Source organism: Dendrobium catenatum, unplaced genomic scaffold, assembly GCF_001605985.2.
Source record: "Dendrobium catenatum unplaced genomic scaffold, ASM160598v2 fragScaff_scaffold_998, whole genome shotgun sequence".
Classification (NCBI taxonomy): domain Eukaryota; kingdom Viridiplantae; phylum Streptophyta; class Magnoliopsida; order Asparagales; family Orchidaceae; genus Dendrobium; species Dendrobium catenatum.
In genome coordinates, this window is record NW_021319460.1 from 2,428,032 (window position 1) to 2,449,582 (window position 21,551).

The window sequence follows — 21,551 nt, forward strand, 5'->3', positions numbered from 1 at the left end:
TCGTCCTAGGATGAAGTGAACCGACTCTTGAAACTTTGGCAACTTCCTACAGATTTCGGAACCGACCTACGGTATAACCGTTCATACCGGACGAACCTTGTTCATATGAGATGATTAACGTGTATGAAGTCAGTTCGTACCAATATACATTGGGTTCGTTTCCAATTGAATTACGTAACATTGTACGGGACGATCCACTGCTGACAGACTTGAATTTTAGCAATTTTTGGATGATTTTTTGTCTTTCTTATATAAAGTCCAATATAAACTGCTACTTAATCTTTTTTCCTACTGATCTTTGTGCCAATTGAAAGGAGAGTCAAGGAGAGAGTGTGAGAGAGTGTTTGAAGGAGAATTCCTACTAATAGAGCGTGAAGGTTTTACTTGGTACTCAAAGGTAAGAGTTTCTACTTTTGGTTTTTGATTACTTCACTCTTTTCTCTCTACCTTCTAGATTTCTTGTGACAAAGATCTATCAAGGAGATTCGGTTTTATGCCGACACTCAAAGAGTGTGAACAGCCGAAGGGTTCTCTGCCCATACTAGGAGGGTGTGAACAGCCGAAGGGTTCTCTGTCCACACTAGGAGAGTGTGAAAGGACGAAGGTTTCTCAGCCCACACTAGGAGAGTGTAAACAGTCGAAGGGTTCTCTGCCACACTAGGAGAGTGTGAAAGGATGAAGGGTTCTCTACCTATATCGGGAGAGTGAAAGGATGAACGGTTCTATGCCAATAGTGGGAAGAGTGTAAAACGACGACGGTTCTCTGCCGCACCGGGTAGTGGTGGAAGAGAGTTTTGTAAAGGCTTCTCCGCCTTGCTGTGGGTGCAAAAGGAGAGTCACTAGTGGTCTCGGAGGGTGCCTACGAGGAGTGGATGTAGGTCGTGTTTGACCGAACCACTATAAATCTCATGTCTTTTATTTTTTCGCTGCTTTTTATTTTTTGTTTTACTGTTTCTAACTTGTGGTTGAAAAATGTTTTCTATAAAATTCATTAAAGTTAATTTTCTAGGTTCTAAATTTTCAAGAGGGATAAAATTTTTTAATTACCAATTCACCCCCCCTCTTGGTTAGCCACTGGGACATAAGCTTAGGTTTAACTACCTAATTCATATTGAACAAGTTTCAACAAAGTTGGAAAAGACAAAGAGAAAAAAATAGATAAATTAGGGTAGGTGACTGGAACACTCATTTCTTTTACAGAATTGGATCAGCCTGAAGGACAATGAATCAAATAAACGAGAAAAACATAATCGAGGGTGGAACTACATAGGATGGAGAGGTAATTACAAAAATCATATCTAATGTTTTAAGGTGAAATGGAGTAGATAAGATATTGTTAGAGAGAGTGGCCTTCTCTAACTAAGATTAAGGATATTATTGGTAATTATGGTGAAATTCTTGATAAAGAAGTTTCTAATGAGGAAATTTGGGAGGTGGTTAAATCCTTTGGCAGAAACAAAGCTCCGGAAAGAGATGGGTTCACATCTTCATTTTTCAAGAACTTTTGGAACTTAGTTGGTAAATAGGTTGTAAGAGCTTGATTGGAGTTCTTTATAATGGGTGTTATGATGGAAGAATGGAAAGAAACAGTGGTGATTTTACTTCATAAGGTGGCTCAGCCAGACCACCCTTTTAAGTTGAGACAAATTAGTCTTTGCCAAATGATCTATAAGATTGTGGCTAAGGTGATTGTTAACTGGCTCAAGTTGATTCTTCCTTTTATTATTTTTGATGAGCAGGTAGCTTTTTCTCCTGGTAAATCTATTTTTGAACATTACCTGATTCCTAAGAGGTGATTAACAAATTCAAGATGTCAACTGCAAAAATTGGGATGCTTGCATGGAACAAAGATATGATAAGAAGAGTTGGGAGATGTTGGAATTGGTTATCATTATGATGGGATTTCCAACTCGGTTTAGGTGCTTGGTGATGAATTGTATTAGAGATCCCAAATTCTCTTTACTTGTTAATGGGCAGTTAACAGAAAGGATGCCGAGTGTGGCCTCAAGCAGGGGTGTCCATTATCACCATACCTATTCATCCTCTGTTCCAAATTGCTCTCTTTGGTGTTGCAACAAAAGGAGTACATTAAAGTGTTCAAATCTCGGCGGGGGGACCGCATGTCTCTCATATGTTATGCACAAATGACATTGTTGTTTTTGCATGTGTTTCTAGTGCTGAGATTGGATACATTACTAATACTTTGTAGGTTTATTGCTTGTGGTCGGGATAGATGATTAATTTTGTTAAATTTATTGTATTGTTTAATAAAGCTACATTGGAATTGAAGCAAAAGAAGTTTGCTAAGCTTATTGGGTTTAAGAAGGTGTTGGAGTTTGATTACATGGGCCTTAAAATGTCATTAAAGAGGGTTATTAGAGCATATTTTAATCATCTTTTACAGAAGTTGAAATCTATTGTGATGGCATGGGGTAGTAGGGAGTTATCGATGGTGGGTGGAGTGACTTTAATTAATGCTAATATGGTGCCATCATTGATGTATACTATGACTCATGCTTTGGTTCTAATGTCTATTTTTTTAGATGTTGAGAAGATAGCTAGAGATTTTCTTTGGGACAAGGGAATTTATAAGAGGGCTTTGCACTATGCTGTGTGGAAGGTGGTATGAAGACCCTTGAAGATGGGTGGCTTGGGTATCCATGCTTCTTCTAGATGGATTTGGCCGCTTAGATCTAGGATTGCATGGAATTTTTTGTCCAAACATGATGGTATGCTTAAGAAGTGCATTTGTGCTAAGTATGGTAAAAATCCTTGGATGAATGATGCTAAGAGAAATGCTTCCGCCTCTTAGAAAATCATTTTTCATGGTGTAGAAATACTTGAAGGACTGTATAAGATGGAAGGTCAAGGATGGGAAGTGCATTGATATAGTGAATAAGATGTGGATCTGAGATAAATCTTTAAGTGATTGGCCCACCTTTGTTAATGTGGAAAGGCTGGAAGGAATGAAGGTTGCTCAATTGTTAGCAACTGATGGTAGATGGGACACTTCTAAGATTATGAACCTGTTTTGGGAGAATATGGGTGTAGTGATTTTTGATATTCCTATCTAAGATAATGATGATGATGACAGTATTGAGTTTATCAAGGCACCAATTGGTATAACGATATCTTCTATTATCTATGAAGAGAAATTCAAGACGGGGGAAGATTTAGTAGGCAAAATTTACAAGCTCTAGCTTTACCCGAGAGTAAGACTATTCTGGTGGAGGGTATACAAAGGAATTATTCCTATTATAGATTGGTTGCTAAGGCTTAGTCTGTAAGGGAGTGTGGGAAATCCCTTTGGTTGTCATGATAATGAAGACTTATATCATATTACTATAAGGTGTAAGCATCTTAATATGGTTTTCTAAACACTTAATAAGTGGGGATTTGATCTGCGTAAGTTCATAACTCCTGATGAACTACAAATGGAGATTAAAAGGTGTAGAAGATTGGAGTGCTATTAGACTATCTTGCACTACAATTGTGTGTTCTTGTGTTGGAATAACAGGAATGATAAGAAGCATTGTAATGTCTATCCCTCTTCTCTCGTGACCACTGAAAACACTGTAGACATGTTGCATCAGAGAAAGAGTTTTAGAAATTTGGAGCACTAGGATTCCATCCAACTTGGTGGGTTGTCCTCTTGCTCATGGTGTCCCACCTCCCCCTTCTCCGAATTAGCTGAAATTTAACATTGATGGAGCTCTTAATGGTAATAATGAAGGCAGTTTAGGATTGGTGGTTCGGGGTGGACAAGGTGAACTGTTGTTGGTGGCTGGATGGAGCATTTTGCACTGGGATAGCTTACAAGTGGAACTTATCACTAAGCAATTCATTGGGAAATTTTTTGAAAGATGGATGTTTGCATAAAATATGCCAAGCACCGCCAATAGATCAAGTCTCAAGATTGAGTAGTATAATATTGATTTATGTAATAGTCTATTTTTTTATCTTTACTAAGTTAATATAATTTAAAAAGTGTATGTTAGCTTTAAAAATATGCACAAACATATAAAGGGAGTATAAAAGGAATATTTTAATTTTTCCTGTAAATCATACTATATAATCTTAATTATACTATATGATTTATTAAAATAAAAATAAAAAAATATTTTAATTTAAATGAAAAAATAATTTATAATATAACTAATTGTATAGTATGATTACACATCATACATAATGATCAGCTATAACCAAAAATCCCATCACCCCACCGTTGAATCTAATTTATCTAAAATAGATAAATTTGAATTTTGAAATATAAATTATTCGTACTGTACTAATCATTTCATACTATATGATCTTTTAAATCATTGCCTAATTTGGTTAGTTAATTAAGTAATCAAATCAAATTTGATTGATTATAGATCATATTATACGATACAAATATCATGTTGTACGAGTTACTTGAGGAATCTCTGGATGAAGTGTAGTTCATCCAAAATGATCCAAAAACTATATAAATCACCCGAGGGGTATCTGGTTAGATTTTGTTCATCTTGTATGATTCGATATTATGTTATTTTAATCATACTATACTACTATTAATTTATATAATATAATTAATTAAAAGACTTAACATGATCTCCCTATAAAATTCATCATAGAATACTATAGAAAAAGAATTGAACTAATCTTATTATATAAAAAATAATAACTAAATTAAAAATTAAGGTTTTCTTAAATCCTACTATTTAAACAACTCTTATTTAATTTAGAAGAGTCTTTTGGAAGACATTAGATTGTGTCTTCTATGAGAAAGGATTGTAAAGAGAACTTTGAGCATGGAAGAGGAAGGGTGAAGTTTGTGAGAGAAGGATAAGACTATTGAGGAATTCAAGAGAGTGTGAGAGAGTGTTTTCACAAAGTTTCTTTGAAGAACTTACACCTGAGTTTTTCTATGCATCAAGGTTTATCTTGATGGAATCTTTGGGAAGAAGACCCTTTTAGTGACAAAGGACCCATCTACTCCACCGCATCTAGTAGGTAGGTGAAATGGATTTGGCTGCTCCATCACACTGAGGAAGGTGAAAAGAATTTGGATACTCTTCCACACTGGGGAAGGTAAAAGAGATTCAACTACTCCACCGCACTGAGGAAGGTTAAATAGATTTTAAATTCTCAATTGTTACAAGGGTGGAAGTGATCCTTGTGTGGGCTTCTCCACCTTGACAAGAGGACTAAAGGAGAGCCACTAAATTATTTAGTGTAATGCATGGAGAGGAATACTTTGGGAAGGGGATTTACATTAATATTTATGAAACTAATATTAATCTATGGTGTACTTGTTCTCAATTTATAGCACTTTCTTTTTTTTTTTTACATTTTATTTTCTTTCACATTTAACATCCCATAAATCTAAATTAAAAAACTTTTAATTTATTTTGGATTTAATTTTTGGAAGTAAATAAAAATCTTAAAAAAATATTTTGATATTTATTTTTGTACAAAATTAAAGCAAAAAATTACTATTGAATTTTTCCTATTTTTAGCTTCCACATTACAAGATTTGTTTTTTAAAACTAAAGCTGTGAGTTTAGTTTGAATTTTTTAAAAAGGGAAATTTTAAATGAAATTTTTAAAATAATAATTCACCCCCTCTTAGTTTGTCGTTGTAGTTCAAGTGGTTTAAGAACCTTAAATTGAACTTTCATTTGATATTAGAGCAGGTTCACCAAATTAGTGGTTTTAAATCCTCAGAAAAGATCTGTAACACAATTTTGGTATTTGAATAACGTGGATGGTTATTCAATAACTCATCCACCATTATTTGTTAATTTCATGTTGGAATTCTGGAAAATGTGTATCTCTACTTTATTGTAATTAATTGATTATTGCATGTGGCTATTGACCTTATTTCTGTATGAGGTCAATAAGATATACCTGGGTTTTCGTTTGGCAACCTAATGATTGGAAAGTTCCCACTTGTCAATCATATAGGCCCCAATCAAATCCCAATCCAAATCTAAATCAAATCCCAATCCATCTTCCAATCCAACCTTCAGTCCAATTTTTATACTCCTAAGCTCTAGTCTAGCTTTCAACCAAAACCTTCAAATAATATATAATTAATCTAAATCATTCATTTGAATATAATTGATGCAGATAATTCAAAATTAATCATTCATATCTAAAATCTAATCCAAATCATGCATTTCAAACCAAACCCCAAAGTTAAGGACCCAGGTCGTGAAACTCTTTATGGGTGGTTTTTGCACCACCTTGAAACCCAGTCAAATGACATATGATTTGGAGTCTATTAATTTCATATTATTTAGATATGTCTCTATGATAAAGCCACCAAATATGATATCATCATGAGGTTCCTAGACCCAAAAATTGAATTGATTTCTGAAGATTATAAAAGCTTCAAATATTTACATCTTATTCCACTAGACTTGTCATTCAGTGGAATTTAACCTTGGGGTCTTTCCAAGGCTTCTAACCACATCAATGACCTTTTTTATGACTTGTTGATCAATAATCCAAGCTTTTTTGGACCCATTTTGAACCACTATTCACTAGGGGTAAAAAAGACCAAAATGCCCTTTAAAGGGGGTTTTTATCTTTCCCCCAAAATTCAATATGAACTAGCCATTTTAAACCTAAAAACCTATTCCAATGACTTCTAAATATCATTAGGAATATATTGGACCCAAACTCACCTTTTGGTTTGACCTAGTTGACCAAGTGAACCACAGTTGATCAAAATGCCCTTTAAGGGTTTAAACACCCATCTCCAACCAAATGAGCTCCCCTTAAACTTGGGACCACTTACATTGCATTCATATGATCAATTTGAACTCAATGGATCCAACCCTTGGCCCAAGGTCAACTTGGTTAACCAATTCAACCAAATTTGATCAAACCTATCGTACACTTCTACCCATTCAAACTCCTTGACCAAGGCCCTCACAAGCCTACCCAAATCCATGGGATGACCTCTTAGGTTCATAAGAGACCCTAAAGAGGTCCCTTATGAGCCAAATCTCAACCCTAGATAAACCAAATTAAACTAATGGTGGAATTGGATCCCTTATAACCCAATATACATTCCTTAATTGATCGAGCCCATGGGTCAACTTGGGTTGGGAATTAGGCTAATCCAAAGTGATCAAAAACAACTAGAGGTTTAACTATTTCTCAATCTATGCACCGCCAACCTAATTCAACACTTGTATTGTGTGACCCTAGACCCAAGGCACTTACCCTAGTCATCCCAGCGCTTGGGTTTACATGGGTCAACCTCTAGACTTTCCTAAAGTGGCCAAAACCACTTTGAACGGATCTAAATTCCACCACAGACCAGACCATACCCAATTGGCACTTATATTAGGTAGCCCTTGACTTAATGCACCTTCCACCTAAATCCTACACCTTGGCATGACCTATGTAATACCTACTGACCCAAATTATCCATGCTTGGGTCAACCTGAGCCCATTGATCCAATTGGGCACCATCATATCTAATTGAGCTCCCCATTAAGCTCAGTAGACTCCCAGCAACCTCTCCACTTTAGCCTGACCCAGTCAGTACCTAGTCTTGCAACTCGGGCTTGTGAGTTTATGATTTTGATGAAAATAAATAATATTGATTAATCTTTTATTTCTCCTAGTGTTTGTAGTACATATTCATTTTGTGTTGACTAATATTTTAGGTACACCATGCATCATTCTTTGAAGATTTAAGACTTAAGATTGTGTAGAATTGGTTATATTAAATGAGTCTATAATTTTTATTTCTTGAGTCAAGTCTTGTAATGATATATGTTAGATTGGTGATAGAGTACACACAAGGTGAAAAAAATAATTTTAAGTATTTTAATTTTTTGTACATCGTATTGTATGATCTGGATCATACTAAACGATCTGGTGTAATAGAAATTAATAAAAATATTTTATTTTTCCTAAAAAGATATTTTTAAAAAATAACTAATCATACAGTACGATCACCATATCATACTGGATGATCTGTTATAATTAGAAAGCCAACTGTCGATTAAATTAGGCAAAACTTTGAATTTAAAAGTTATTCTAATCATACTCTACGAACATGATAATACTGTACAATGTTTAAAATATTTCCTAATTTAATCCTTTGATTAGTCAATCAAAATGTCCTAATTTTGATATTTTGATCGTACTATATGAACTGGATCGTATTGTATGATCAACAGAGATGATTTTGGCCATCCCTTGCTTTGTCTTCGACGAACTGCACTTTTATTAAACTGTTCGTATAGTACTAATTGGACATCTTACAGTATGAAAAGGCAAATTAAACCATTCAAATAGTATTAATTGGTGATCATACTGCATTTTTTATTGAACTATTTGTACAATACTAACTGGACATCATACAATTCAAATAGGCAAATTGAACCGTTCGTACAATACTAACTGGTGATCGTACTATATTTTTATTGAATTGTTTGTGGAGTACTAACTAGATATCATATAGTACGAATAGGCAAATTTAATTGTTCATATAGTACTAACTAGTGATCATACAAAACTAACAGGTTAAATTCTGCACATCGTACTGGATGATCCTGTGATCGTACTGTATGATCCTGCAATCATATTATACGATCTTTGATGGATAAAATAATTTTTTAGTTTTTTTTAAGGCCCTCTATTTAACCTTTCTCATAGGAATTTATAAGAGTCTTTAGCATCCATTGAAGTTTCATTTTTCTGTAGAAAACTTGAAGAGAGAACTTGAAAGGGAGAGATGAATGGGTGGAGTTTGAGAGAGGGAGAAGATCCTTGGAGGAAATTTCAAGGAAGTGTGGAGGGGATTTCACACAGTTTCTCTAGCAAGCTTGCACCTCAGTACCATCAGATTCCTGGTTCGTCTTGAGGGAAGTTTTGGGAAGAAGAAGACATCCTTGGTGTCAAAGGACCTAGCTCCTCCACTGCACCGGGGAAGGTGGAAGTGATTTTGTAAGGGCTTCTCTGCCTAGCTGTGGGGGCTAAAGGAGAGTCACTAATGGTTTAACATAATACTCAAAGGGTTTCTCTGAGGAGTGGACGTGGTAAAGTTTTGACCGAACCACTATAAATGCACCGGGGAAGGTGGAAGTGATTTTGTAAGGGCTTCTCTGCCTAGCTGTGGGGGCTAAAGGAGAGTCACTAAAGGTTTAGCATAATACTCAAAGGGTTTCTCTGAGGAGTGGACGTAGGTAAAGTTTTGACCAAACCACTATAAATCTAGTGTGTTATTTCCTTTATTATTTCCACATATATTTTCATTGCGATTAACTCGTGGGTGAAATTAATAATTTATATTTTTATTATAAATATAATTCACTTATGCATTAAGTCATAAAAAGATTTTTCTTTTCATTAAAAAAGATTTTAAAATATCCAATTCACCTCCCTCTTGGCCATCTCGTACTTTCAGCCAATGGTGACCGAAGCTAATCAAAACAAGCTCTGGTGGTCCCCCCTTCTTGAGCCCTAGCAAGAACCTTCTCTAAGATCTAAATTCACTCCTTTTAAGCTTAGGAGGTTGCCCCAAGTTTTCCCCTCCCAGTTGGCAGCCATCTAATGGCTCGCCTGATCTATCCAAATCATCCAAGCTCACGATAATGGTTTGAATAGGGCCTTCATTTCCACAGTGATTAATTTGATTCCAACATTTTGAAAAGTCTCCCCATAGCTCCCTGAGTAATCCCATAGAATTCCCCAACTTCCTAGTCTTTTTTAGCCATCACCTTGAGCAAACTCTTATGAAGACTCTTTACTATATGCTCAAAATCCTACCTTAAGTGATCTTCCAGCCTCAATGTCTGAAGGAGAACTACTTGCTTTTACCTCATGAAGCTTCTAGATAGAAAATCCTATATATTGGGGCATTTTACATGGTGAGATCCTCTTCCTGAGCTCCCTATATAGCTAGGCTGGTCAAGCATGAAATGAACATTCAATCCAACAAATTCCCACCGTTGGATTGAAATCCCTTTCCATCCTGATCTCCATGTGAAATTTCATGAAAGTTCACTAACAGGATCGTTCAAATTGCACCAAAGAAGTCATGCGGCTATGGGGATACGTGGGAGGTTGAAGGCATAATTAGAGTCATTGATCTCAATCAATAGCTCCAATATTATCCCGCAGTTTTGGGCCATTTTAAAAATTAACTGTTTGATCCTCCATCTAATGATCAAGTTTTAATCTACATTATCCAGTCAGTAGCTAATCATTTTCCCATCAATTGGAAGGTACCCTGTGGAAAGCGTGCGGCTGGGTGGGTAATTCGGTATTTAATTTCACAATCAAGGAAACTTAAAAAATTAATATCTCTCAATCTACTTGCCATTTTAGGAGTTCATAGGATCATTGGAAAGATCATAAAGATATCTTCAAAATTCATATGGTCTTATGCTCTGATTTTGAATGAAACTTAGATAATTTCAAAAACTATCCTAGGGGTATTTTAGGTATTTCTCTTAGGATTGAACTCCTCACAGCTTGAGACTTTGGGAGATTGAATTTGGGCACGTCTTTGACATGCCCAAATTTTATCCACCCTATTTGAATTTTTTAAGGGCATAATTTGGCCAATTCAAGATAAAGGGTCATGATTTTCCCCTTGATTTTAAATTGCTCTAATGTTTTTTTGATGAGATTTAGGACTTGATTTCTTGTGTGTTAATTATGCTTAGTCTAGCAAGTTTATAGCCACTGATTTCATCCCCCTCTAAGTCTAGGATAATGATTTAGGAATTTTCTAATGTAACATACTGATTACTTTTGGTGGTATGGTTAACCAACTTAGGGGATTCAAGTTGCACCAAAATTTATATGCTTGGGCCTTGAGATCAGGTGATCTAATGTCCCTTGTTTCACAATAATTGGTGACCATTTGCTCGACCAACTAGGAACCCTAAAATCCCCTTTTAGAATTGACCCATTATCCTAATTAATTAATAGTTAATTTATTTTAAATTCTAATAATCCATATAAGGTCTCTAATATCTTATAATTAATCCCTTAATCCTTAAAAAATAAAAGCCCCATGATCAAACCCTTAATTTAATATTTATTTTATTTTAAAGGAAGATTAACAATTAATTAGATTGATTAATTAAAAATATTTAAAAATTTTAAAAAAATTCCAAAAAAACTTGAAAACATCCGCTGATGTTATTTCTGACATTTGGAGGTGATTTTAAGTTTGAGAATGATTTGGATTAAAATCTAAAAATCCCATCTAATTAAATAATTTTATAAATCCCAAAATACCCTAACTTTTAAAAATTCTAATTAATTATAAAAATATGTAATTTAATCAAACTCAGATTCATTCAACTCAAATTAAAATATAGTATTTTCAAAAAATGTCAAACTTCAAAAATTTAGTCAAAATAAAAAAAATCAACTCTTGGGTTAACTGTAGTCCAAAATTAGGTCAAAACTTTGAAAAATCAATAGTTAATGTAGAATATTCCAAATTAATCAAATTTAGTGTCTATTTTCTCATCTTAAGGTCTAATATTTAATAAAAATACTAAATTTTAAAAATCACTTTAATTTTAAAATCAATTTTGGCCCCTTTATTAATGTAATTAAATAAATAAAAAGATCATAAAATTTAAATAATTTAATAATAATCTTAGGAAACTCTAATTTAATTATTCAAACTAGCAATCAACACAATTAATTTAATTTTATTAACTTGTAATCCTCAATCAATGAAATTAACTTAATCAACCCCATTTACTACTAGGTAACCTGGGCCAATAGGAACATTAAATTAACCTCAATGAAGGTAAAATAAACTTCACAACTCTAGTGAGCAACATGGTTAGTAAACATTTAACCCCTAAAATATACTCAAATTAAGATTTAATATATTAATATTTAAATTCAAACATAAATTTTCTCTTCAACCTTTAATAAATGCGAACACTAGATAACTTCAACAAATTGCCCGATTCAAGACATACCTAAGCCACACAGCCTACCTCACACACTTTAGATGGTTTATGGGATAACCAATTTTAATCTAGGCTAGGTCGATGTTTACGTTTTACTGCTGTGTGCTAGGTTTTTCAAGTTTTCACTATATATTATGAGTGAAAATTGATTGATGTGAGTGTTTACTTTACTTTAAATTACAATCTATAAATTAATGTGATGGGTAATAGAATATCCTTAAAATAGGAATCATATGGTTGCTTACTAAGTTTTATGTAGATGGCACGCTCGTATAGGGCTATAAATAAAGGGGGCAAAGTTCTGGATTTAACTAACAAATTCTTATGCATGTGCTAAAATTGCTCTAGTCTCCCTTGAAATCAAAAGGGCATGGCTTATGGCTGAGTTCTGATTTTAATGTATATAAATAAATTGCTTGGGATTTATTTAATTTTAATTACTTAAGATAATCCTACAGGAGAGTTTAAATTTTTCTTTTTAATATTGATGTAATTTTTTTTTAAAGTTAACAGTAATGAAATTAAGAAATTTGAGTTGGGATACATAAATCTAAACTTGGATTCCAAAGAGGAATTGACATTCCTCAGTGGAGGGTCCTTTTCCATTTGGAAGCCCAAATTTGGATCATTTTAGTACCCAAAATAAAAAGAATAATCTCTCTATTTAGGGAGAGAGTTTTCTTTTTCATTTGGGTATCTAGATACAATGAATCCAAGGAGCCCGAAGAAGAAGAAAATGAGGAGTTAAAAAATAAAGAGTATACTAATCAAAGTCAACTTACATCAATCCTATGATTAAAATCAAGGGGGTTGATAGTGGTGCCCGACCATTTTTAATTTATATAAAATATGGGTTATAATAAAGGTGAATTTTTCCTATGACATTACTTTATGGATTTAATTTGATTAATGGATGTGTTCGATATATTTTTATTGTGATTAGGATTATCTATTTTTCTATTTTTTTGCAATTGTATGTCATTTTTATTTTAGCCTGCATACATCGAGGCTCGTTAGGGTATGCTAAAAAATGCTTTATATTTAAAACTAATTAAAATTTTAGGCTAACATAGAAACTCTAATGATCTATGAAGTAAGCTTGAGATAGCCAGGAGTTAGCACAGTCATATTATTGACTTTCTCTTCCTTGTACGGGTTCTCATAGACGACCTGTGGGGGTATAGATATGTAAAGGGGATGTTGTGCAATCTTTAAGAAAAAAAAATTTAAGCCTTTTTAAAATTTCTTCATATACATTTTATGCATTTAATCAAGTTGTTTAGTATGCATTGCATTAGAAATTAATTAAATGAGTCTAAAATTTTAATTGCATTTGATTCAAGCATTCTAATCCAACATAAGTCAAGGATCCAAAAAGGATCCTCTCTAGATGTTAATTTTAATTCTCAAAAACTTTAACAACAACATCCCTACCACTCTTTCATAAAAATAATTGGACTCGTGGATTTTAATTGACTAGATGGTTAGATGGCTCCTCAATCTAGGTCAAGTTAAGTCCAAATTTTGCACTGTATTAGTTAGGTTCAGGCAATTGTGGTTTATTAACTAATTTAGATTTAGGATTTGTGGCAGATTTTAAAACATAAGACCCCCAACCTCTGTGAATATAATCCAAAATTTCTAACAATTTATTCAACTTAAATTAAAGATTATATCAGTCCAAAACTTAAAACCCAATAATAAAGTGTCTCAAACTTCTCCTTTGTTGACTCCAAAAATAAGTGTTTAAAATTTGATCCAATCCCTTTTGAAACTCCAAATTCAACTCATTTGAAATCTTTTCTAGAAAATCTCCAAATAGATTTTTTTTTCCATAATTATAATCAAGAGTATTCATAGAAAATTCAACCTCTTACGATGTAATTAACTATGAAGGTTGTGCTCGTAAGAGATTTATGCCCACATCCACTTTTTAAAAATCAGCTTTCAAAATTCAATTCGTCTTTTTTGGGAAAATTAAAATTGATGATGGTCGTTGTCGTCATGTTCAAATAATTGATAATGAATGATATTTTCTTCCTTTGGGGAGATATATCATTTCTTAATAAAACTTCAAACATGAGACTACCGATAATTCATCTAGATTATCATAGAAAGATATTTGATTGAACTTCACCTTGAACCTTCGGGGCCATATGGATTTCCTTCTTAAATTTGGCTATGATATTTAAGGTGGGATATATAATTCTAAATTTGAACCCCATTTTAAAATCTTATTTCTACCTCTTGAGGTGGTATTCCTTTCCTGATGGGATGTTTGATTTAAAAATTAAAACTTAAAGTCAATTTCAAATACCTCAAAGAAGACTAAAATTTTCAAAATCCCTTTTTCGAAATACTTTTCAACCGAAACAGTGATATATGATACAAATAGGTTACTTTTATCCATCTCATATTGTAAATGGTTTTAAAAAATTCTTTTTTTAAATGGAGTATGGAAGAAAGGGATTAAGCTCTACTTAATGCAAAATATTTAATTTAATTTTTCTATGTTTTAAAATTTGAGGATTACAAGTGTATTTCTACTTACACTACTGCAATATTTGTTTAATTGAAAAAGAGTTTGAGTTTTGAAAAAGATTTGTTTTCTTTGGAAAAGATTAATTTTTTGGAATTTTAGTTTTGAAATTGAACACATCATTATGAATGATATATCACCTTGGGAGGTGAAATATTATTCCCTAAAGGTTTAGATTGCAAAACTTTGAATTTATCATGATCATCATATCCAACTCAAGAAAAGATAACATATAACCTCGGATGGTCAAAATGATGTTTGATCGAGTATTTGACTATAATAATCAAGATAAGGGATCATAAATTTTATAATCAAAATCATGATAATAGAATGATATGTCTTTCTAGGGAAAGAGAGTACCATCCATTATTAATCATTTGAATATGATGATAATGACCGTCAAGTTTGATTTTTCCAAAGAAGATTTTAAAATATTGATTTTAAAAATTGATCTGAGTTTCTAAATCTCCTACAAGTGCAAGCCCTCGTAGTTAGTTACATGATAAGGAAACTGGAGTTTTCTATGAATACTCTGGATTAAAATAGTGGCATAAATTTTATTTAAGATTTCAAGGCTTGATATCAAAGGAGGTGAGGATCAAAATTTTTAATTGGGATTGGATCAAGGTGGAACACTTATTTCTTGAGGTCAAAGGAGGAAAAATAGGAGATTCTTTGGGATTATGAAACATTTTAGAAAAAATGCCAGCCTATCCTAAGTATTAGGGTTGAATTGGAATTGAAAAAGATTTAAGTTTGAATTGTTAATTTTATTAGAAAGTTGGAATTCAATTCTTTAATGTTAAGGTCTTATAGCCTAAGCCTGCCTCAAAACCTAAGTCTAAATTTAGGCACTAAGCATATTAACCCAAACCTAAATAATATATTATAAAATTTAGACTTACCCCAGCCTATATTGGGGAGCAAGTTAACCACCTAAGTACTTTAAAACTATGAGTCTAGTTACTAATGAAAGAGTGGTAGGGATGTTTCATTAAGTTAAGTTTAAGAAAATGGGGCCAACATCTAGAGCAGATTGTAATTGGCCCTTTGACTTATATTAGGTAAATTGAATCATAAAGTAAAATGCAATTACATTTCTAAACTCATTTAAATTTACTTCTAATAAAATATATGCTAGTTGACTCAATAAATGCTTAAATAAAAAAAAGAATAAATTTTAAAATCATGCTTTTAAAATAGATTTTATCCTAGAGATTGTAAAAAATGACCTTGAAAGGACTATACATTAATAGGTCATGTGGTCTGCGAGAACCTGTGGTGGGGAGGTGCCTAACAAGGAAGAGAATGTTTCAAAATGTTTGCATGAAAAACTCTCGGTAATCGTGTGCTTACTTCTTAAAATGTTAGAATTTTTATGTGAACTTAAAATTTTAAATTCAATTTTAAATAAAAAATATTTTTAAGTGTGCCCTCACAAGCCTTTGATTTGGTTCCATGCTAAATGAAAATATGGCATGCAATAAAAGAAACCTAAGAAAAGAAAGAATTTTTATCACATTATCAAATTAAATAAATCAATCAATTCTAATTAAATTAAATTTAAAGTTCATGTGGCAAGTGCCACTTAATATTATAACTCAGGGCCTGTAAGAAAACTAAAGTGGCCAGGTACCACTAATAATAACCTGAATTCTACTCCTAAGACTCAAGTGACTTTGAGAATGGTATTCTTCTCATTCTTCACTTCTTCATATTTTCCCCTTGGTTCATCTAGTCAGGATATTCAAATGAAAAGAAAATCACCCTCGAGAGGGGTGTTATCTTTTTTCTTTAGATATTTTTAAAGTAATCCGAATTTGGGTCTCCAAATGGAGAGGAACTCTCCTCTAAGGGATGTCCCTTCCTCTTTGGATTCCAAATTAGATGCTTAATCCCATCTCATAGTACTTTTAACATTTGCAACTCTTTACTCAAATATACTAAACTATATTTGAAAAAAGAAAATTTAGACTCGAATAACTTTTAGGGTTATCTTAAGAAATCAATATTTAAATTAATATCCAAAGTAGTTAATTTTAATAAAAAATTTAAATACTTAAATCAGAACCACACTTGGCTATGCTATTTTAATTTTTAAAGGGGGACTTAGGCGTTTTGAAGCACCTGTAGAAAATATCATTAATTTTAAAGCTTAATTTTATTTTTCCCCCATTAACTTGATTTCCCTATATGGGCTTGACCACTTGTAGAAGGCTTTTTTTTTTTGAAGAAAATGCCAAATGCATTAAAATTCAAAAAACCGCAAACCACCAACAATCAAGTGTTTCCTAAAGCATCACATTCCTCCTTCAAACAATACAAGAAGGAAGAAGGAATGGAAAAATCAAGGATATTCTCCCAAAAAAGGAGTTATCAAGAGCCAAATTAGCACAAATATCCGCTAATTTGTTACTAACTCTAAGCGAACAAGAAAATACAATTTGATTAAAGTCCAATAAAAAAGCTAAATTATCATCAATCATCTTACTAAGCTTCCAAGCTTTAACCGCATTTTGAAGCATCTTGATGATATTGAAATTATCCCCTTCAATGATAACACCTTGTGCTTCAAACATCCAATCTTTCACCAGTTTTTTCATGTATAACACAGCCAATAGTTCCAATTGAGAGATGTCCCAATGCCAACATTTTTCACCGAAAGCCAGCAGAAATCTGCCCTGATCATCTCTAGCTACTCCACCAATACCGGGCATATTATTACTTTTAAGAGCAGCGTCCACATTTATCTTGATCCATCCGGGAGGAGGAGGATGCCAAGTAGATAACAGTCCAAGCTGATTAGCATCCCAGGATCCCATTTGAATATTCAGGAAATTACTTCTTACCACCAAAGAAATGGCATTTGCTGCTAATGTATTATCTGAATCTTCTCTATCACCATGAATCAACTTACATCTGCTCTTCCAAACCAGATAAACTGCTGTACAAAACAAGTTAGCTCCAAGATAGTTCTTTCCATTGGCTCGAAGAAGAAAATCCATGCACCTCTGAAAATTATCAAAAATTGGAACAATAAAACCCCAATTATTGATAACAGCAATCACATTCTTAATTTTGAAACAACCACAAATTAAATGATTCTCATCTTCATCAACTCCACATCCTCTCGGGCAATGAGAATCAATACATTTTTTCCTCTTAACCAAGAAAGGATTAGATGGAATACATTTATTGTAAAGCCTCCACCAAAAAAGCTCTGTTTTTGGTTTCAACTTGATTTTCTTCAACCGATTCCACATATCCAGCTCTGTCCCGTGCTCCAGTGAAGCTTCAAAAGCAAGAGCAGTAATCGATTTTCCAGAGAACTTACAATTTAATTCCAATTGATCAGAATTCTGACCGTTATTGATCGGGATGTTAGAAATGATTTCCATAAGCTGTACACCAAAACAGTCTTCCAGCTTATTTAAGTCCCAATTTCCATTTGAAATGAAAAAGCTAAGTTTGTCATCGTAAGAATTTTGCACATTAACGAAAGTAGGCCACTTATCGATGCATTTATCAAAAATCCAGGAATCATTCATCCACCTTATATACTCCCCATTAGCAATGTTCCATCTAACAATTTTCTTGAGAAATTTAGCTCCCATATTTATTATCTTCCATGTAGCAGATCTTCTGCCTTTAATAACATCCCTCCATACATCATTACCATATCTTGCTCTAAGAATTTGATTCAGTAAGGTATGAGTTTTACAATAGAAGTTCCAAGCAAATTTGGCACGGAGAGGACCAATCATAGAAACCGCTGATTTCAAGCCCCTCCCACCATCTCTTTTCGGTTTACAAAGAAGAGCCCAAGAAGCAAAATGAATGCCAGCATTCCCATTGTTTTTCTTCCAAATAAATCCTCTACACATCTTGTCAAACTCCTTCAAAATACTCAAGGGAACTAGAGAAATAGAAGATAAAAACAGAGGTAAGGAAAGAAAAGCTGATTTCACCAAAATCAGCTTGCCTTCTAAAGAAATGAATTTCTTTCCCCAAGTATTAAGTCTGTTAGCAGCCACCTCCAAAAGCTTTTGAAAATCGGAAGCCACCAGCCTTCTCAGTGTTAATTTCACACCCAGGTAATCCATTTCCTTAACAATTCTGAAATTAAGTTTCTTTGATATTCTTCTTTGGATAATTCTGTTGGTATGCTTCCCAAACATGATCATTGATTTCATGGAGTTTACTCTTTGTCCCATCCAATTACAATAATTAGAAATAATGCTTCTCAACTCCTTGATATCCTTCCTCTTAGCCTCCGAAAAAATCAAAATGTCATCCGCAAAGAGCAAGTGAGAAACTCTAGGAGTAAGAGGAGAAATAGATATACCCGAACCAAATTTTCTAGAATTTAATGCATTAGACAAAATTTGGGAACAAAGAATGAAAAGAAAAGGGGATAACGGACACCCTTGTCTAAATCCACACCTTCCATCAATCCACTCTGTTTTCTTCCCATTAATTAAAATGCAAAACTTAGGATTGAGAATACAATTAATAATCAGCTCCAAAAATTTAGTAGGGAAATTAAATTGAATAAGAACTTGCCTTAGTGTTTGCCATCCCATACTATCATAAGCTTGCTCCATATCAAGCTTGATTGCCAACATACCACTTCTAGCTTTAGACCACCTGAATTTGTTGAAAACTTCTTGAGCCAAAAGAACATGATCAGAAAGAGAACGACCCTTAATGAATGCTGCTTGATCAATAGAAATAATATTCTGAATAACCTTCTCCAATCTATTTAAGAGCATCTTGGCAATAAGTTTGTAAACATTCATGCATAGACTAATCGGTCTGTAGTTGACAGGTTCTTGTGGGCAATTGATCTTTGGAATCAAAACAATAAGTGTTTCCTTCCATGTTTGATTCATAACTCCTGAAACTAGAAATTAAATGATAGCACAACAAACTTCCTCTTTAATGATCTGCCAAAAATCTTTGATAAAAGCAAAAGAAATTCCATCATTCCCAGGAGATACATTCCGCTTGGACTCATTCACCACAGCCTGTAATTCTTCTCTCGAAAAATCAGCCTCCAGCATCTTCTGGTCCATCTCATCAATGGTATTTCTAGGTGACGGCCAACCATCCAAAGAGCAGCTCCTATTCTGCCATTTATGTTTAAAATAATCTGAAAAAGTTTTCTGGATAACCTCTTCATCCTCCGACATAGTCCCATCAGCAGCTTTGATATGACTAATCCAGTTAGAACACCTTCTCGAATTTGCAAAGGCATGAAAAAACAATGAATTACAATCTCCTTCCTCCATCCACTTCGCTTTGTCCCTTTGTCTCCACCAAGTATTGAGTCTAGCCAAGGTAATATTAAGCTCATTAATTTTGAATCTCAAAACCTGTAGCTTATCCAGAGAACGATCTCCATCAGATTCTTCCCGCTGTATTTCTAATATTTCACTTTTCAGTTTATCTTTCAATATATTCAAATCTTTAAATTTTGCCTTGCTCCAATAATACAAGGCTTTTAAAGTTCTTTTAAACTTTACATTCAGAGCTGCAGCCGGATCACCTCTGCATTTTCTACTCCAAATATTTCTCACCAAAGCAGTAGCTCCAAATTAAGAAGCCCACACCTCTTCGTACCTAATAATTCTGTTGAATTCCACAGGTTTAAACACATTAAGTAATAACGAACAGTGGTCCGAAGCCATCCGAGATAAATGTTTCACCACCGCTACATGAATCATGTCCAAAGCACAGGAATTAATCAGGCATCTGTCCAATTTTTCCAATATACGAGCACTCCCTGTTTTGTTATTACACCATGTGAATTTGGGACCCATAGTTTTAACTTCATGAAGATCATTCTGGATCAAAAAATTAATGAAATCCTTAGAGCCTTGGGATACAAAAAACCTCTTCCCACCTCTTTTCTCAGCTTGGGATATCACACAATTAAAGTCGCCTCCAATCACCAAGGGAAGATTACCTGAACAGTGTTTCTCCAGATCAACCCAAAGTCTCCTTTCTTGCATATTTGTGCTACCATATACAGACGTAATCTTCCAATCACCTTTGCCATGCACTTTCAACAATCCCAAAATCATTTGAGAAGAGGATTCAATAATGGAGAATGAAGCCAAATCTTTTCTCCAAAGAACCAATAAGCCTCCAGAGAGTCCATCAGATGGAATCATAAAAACATTCCAGTTCGCGCCTAGTAACTTCAAAATTTGACTATTCTCCATAGAAGAAATCTTTGTTTCCAACAAACCAATAAACAAAACACCATTATCCATAACAATCTCCTTGAGGTAGAGAGCCGCCTCCATTTTTTTGGCTCCTCTATAATTCCAAAAAAGCAATGAATTCATATTTTAAAAACAGGGGAAGGACCCCCAACCTTTTTCTTTTTACCTCCCTCCAACTTCCTATTATGAGGTAAAATGTTTTCGAATTCCAGTGATTTGAGCTCCTTCAGAAGCTTTACTTTCTTATCAATAGAATGATTCTCCATCATGGCCTCATCCGGAATCGAAACAACCTTTTCAGAATCCTTACAAACAGCCGATTGTTGTTCAGAGTTTATATCAGAGAATTTACCATCAAATACAGACATGGCAATTTCTCCTTCTTCCAAATTATTTTGTGACTCTGAATCTTCCATTTCTGATAAAATCTTAAACTTGTTAATTGCAGCAAAGTCAGGCGTAACACCTGATAACTCCATCTGCTTAGAACTAAAATCAACCTGGTCCTTACTGCCCTGTTTCCTCTCTTCATCCACCTTGTCAATTGCAATAACTGGAATACCAGAAACCTTCTCTACTTCCACATTGTCTTTATTCAAATTACTAACATCAGTAATCTTCAAATTTTTTACAATAGACGAACCAACTTTGGGGATAAACACTTTCTTCATAGGAATAATCTTCTTTATACTGAGCACATTCCTATTATAAGTCTGTCTATTTAGTTTGTTTTTTCTATACTGGACCTGAATCCATGGATTGTTGTCTTCATTCCTTTTAGTTTCTATCTTGTTCAAGACCACCGGTTGCTGGAAAGGCTGAGGAGCA